Source organism: Ranitomeya imitator, chromosome 3 (assembly GCF_032444005.1).
Source record: "Ranitomeya imitator isolate aRanImi1 chromosome 3, aRanImi1.pri, whole genome shotgun sequence".
NCBI lineage: Eukaryota > Metazoa > Chordata > Amphibia > Anura > Dendrobatidae > Ranitomeya > Ranitomeya imitator.
This window is the reverse complement of record NC_091284.1, coordinates 761430891-761434635: the sequence shown is the minus strand read 5'-3', so window position 1 is coordinate 761434635 and position 3745 is coordinate 761430891.

Here is a 3745-nt window from a genome sequence, read left to right as displayed (position 1 = left end):
CAGTCCGGCTCTGCTCCTGTGTGTGCCAAGTCATTGCTTTCCCATTGCTTCCTGCCTGCTGCGTTAACACCTGGGACTAGTGTGCCAACCTAGACATGTGAATCGCCCCCCAAGGGCAGTGGCATACTCGGTACCGGGTCCTGCGGTTCACAGGGCATGTCACGGTGGCTGACCCGGTCTGTGGCCCTGGGACGTCCGTATAAAAGGGAAAGGTTTTTAAGGGGAATGTTCGTGACGCCACCTGTGGTATCCGGTCAGGGTGACCGACGCTGTTTTAAGGAGTCCTCTGAGGTGATGTTATGGCATCTAGATGGTATACCTTCCCACAGGTGAAGTATGTCCACAGGGCTTCCCGGTGTGTAGACGGTGAATGGTGAGAGGCGCAGTGAAGAACGAGGACACAAGGTTGCAGTCTCTTTACCTTTACTGAAGACTTCAGCATCCACAGTCCAGGGCACCAGATCACAGGGCAGGCAGAGTCCGGCCGGTTTGGAGGCAAGTCCAGAGTTCCCTTGTCCAGGTGGAAATCAGTAGCCTTCCTTTGCGCTGTAGTAGTGTAGTCCCTTGCTGCCTATGGCTTCACATAAGAGTCTCACAGATGCGATATTTCGCTCTCTCTGTCCCCCGGATAGGATAGGACAAAACCCATATGACTGGTGACTTGAGCCTGTTTATAGGGTATCTTAGATAACCCGGCTCTGTAGTTGTCACCGTGCCTCCTGGGTGTATGTGCAGACAGGTAACCTGCAATTAGCTGTCCTGCCGGTCTCTGAAATAAGGCGTAGAGGTCCTTACTCCCTCGGTGTTCCGGCTACCGGGATTTTGCGCCTCAGAAGGAGACATCTTGAGCGGGGCTGGTCCCCTTCTGGTATCCTCTCCCTTGCTTCGACTTCCTTCACGCTCGCTGCAATACAGTTCTGCCTTTCAATGTCTCTTCCCAGGAGCTACAGCTCTGAGGGCATGCACAGCTCCTTTAACCCTCCATCCTCCTCAGATTCTGGTCTGGAACCTTTAACTCTCCCTACAGACTACCAGTTATTTATATATGGGGAGAGACCTAATAAATAGGGTCAGGAGCTCCCCCTGGTGGCCTGGAGTGTGAAATGTGTTGCATGTTTGTGATACCTGGATGCAGTTATCCTTCTTTGCCTCCAAACGTAGCATCACTCTCACCGAGAGGAAAGCAATACCACTGCGACGACCAGGACCCTGGGGCGCCGCACATGCGGCTCGGAGGAACCCTGAAGGACTCCTATATCCTAGTTATCTTAAATGGCCACTCTACAGCATGTCTGAGCCCTTTTCCAGGTTGTTCTGGATTCAAGCTGATTACGGTAATTTATAGTTATAAAGATTTATTATGACTCGCAATATGGTCATTTAGACCCCTGCTCTGTCTCTGCAGGGTGGTTTCTCTCCATGACTAGCTGCCTTCCTGAATTTCATAAATTGAGACTTTGAAGAACCAAATTGTAAAGTGTCCTGTTTGCAAAACTCTTAGAAAGGATGTGTGCGGTCAGCAAAGCTCCGTCTTACCTAATCTTAACTGCCACAAACGGAAGTTTCCAAACCTCAAATGCATTTGTGAAACTTTTTTTCTTCCCAATTGCAACACGATTATTGTGTTTCCTTTAAGGTAAAGTTGCCAGAACACTGGGTATAGTCTGATTCTACAACTAATATCTCTCTAAGGCTGCCATGACACTAGCGAGTTTCACGGACGTATGAGAGGTGCAGAAAATACGGATTGCATACGGTACAATGATTCTCTACGGCCCAGCTCCTATCTGCCGTATTTTACTGATCCGTATTATACGGTCTTCTACGACCATAGAAAATCGCAGCATGCTGCGTTTGTCAGCGTATTGCGCAAAAAAATCGCCAAAGAAAGTCTATGGGGGCGAGAAAAATACGGATTGCACACGGACCAACAGTGTGACTTGCGAGAAATACGCAGCGGTGTTCTATAGAAAAGCCGGCAATTCAGTGCGGTGTACAGTAAAATCATACTGACAGCTTACAGTAGAATAGGTAGAATAAATGTCTACACATAGTATAGGGGTATATATATATATATATATATACACATATATGTCAGTGAGACATATATATATATATATACCATACAGCGCTAGATAGCAGAAAAGCCAGTAATTCAATTGCCGGCTCTTCCAATCTCCTTCTCAAACCCGACATGATATGTGACATGGTTTACATACAGTAAACCATCTCATATCCCTTCTTTTATTACATATTCCTCTTTAGTAATGTAAGAAGTGTCTTGGTGTAAAATTTGGGCTGTCTAGCTATTTAATTAAAGGTTTAAATCGCAGAAAAAATTGGCGTGGGCTCCCGCGCAATTTTCTCCGCCAGAGTGAGAAAGCCAGTGACTGAGGGCAGATATTAATAGCCTGGAGAGGTTATTGCCCCCCCCCCCCCCCCCCCTAGATAAAAACATCTTCCCCCAGCCACCCCAGAAAAGGCACATCTGGAAGATGTGCCTATTCTGGCACTTGGCCACTCTCTTCCCACTCCTGTGTAGCTGTGGGATATGGGGTAATGAAGGGTTGATGTCACCTTGCTATTGTAAGGTGACATTAAGACAGGTTAATACTGAAGAGGCGTCAATTATGACACCTATCCATTATTAATCCAATACTACGAAATGGTTAATAAAACACACACACATTATTACAAAGTATTTTAATGAAATAAAGATACATGGTGTTTTAATATTTTATTATACTTTTAATCCACCTGAAGACCCTTGTCACCTGGAACAAAGTTAAAAAAAAAAAAACAACAATATTCCATACCTTCCGTCGTTCAGTCTTGTCCCACGCTGTAAATCCATCTGAAGGGGTTAAATCATTTTACAACTTGGTGAAAACTTGGTGAATGGATGGAATGCAGGGGAATGTACTGTAGTTACCTCGAGTCGCGGTGATGCGCCCTCTGCTGGATGAACTCATATGAACTCGAGCCTGGGAAATTTTCAGAATATTTTCCCACGCTCGAGTTCATATGAGGACATCCAAGAGGTACCGCTCCCATTCGCGCTCATGGGACTCAACCAGCATCTTAATCTTCTGCTTAAGGGTACCGTTGAATCGTACACACAAACCATTGGTCAGTGGGTGATACGAACTTGACACCATGTGCTGCATGTGTTTTCCTACAGAGGGCTTGCATTACACAAGATATGATCTGAGTCCCCTGATCTGTAAGCATATCCTGGGGAAATCCTACTTCAGAAAATTTGGCCAAAAGGGCATCTGCCAGCTTTTTGGTCCTAATTGAGGACAGAGTCACTGCCTGTGAGTACTGGGTAGCATAGCCTACCACAGTAAGGTTGAAATGTTCTCTAGAGGTTCTGGGGATGGCCAGCGGCTCAATGATGTCTGCAGCAATCCTCTTGAATGGCTCCTTTATCAATGTCAAAGGGAGCAGGCCTGACTTCCCCACTCTTTGACACATTACACATGACTTAGGAGCAGCAGTAGTTTGCAACATCTGTCCCTATTTTAGGCCAATAGAGGTGGTGGGACAGCTGTACCTTGTTTTTACTGATACCCAAGTTTCCAGCTAGTAGAATCTCATGGGCAATCTGCAACAACTCATCCCTAAACCAATAAGGCATGGCCAGCTGTCTTTCCCTCAGCCACTCCTGTTGGGGGCTACAGGGAACAGTCTCCAGATATAACCTCCCCCGGTCACAGAATTCCCTCTCCTTGTCGGACTTGGA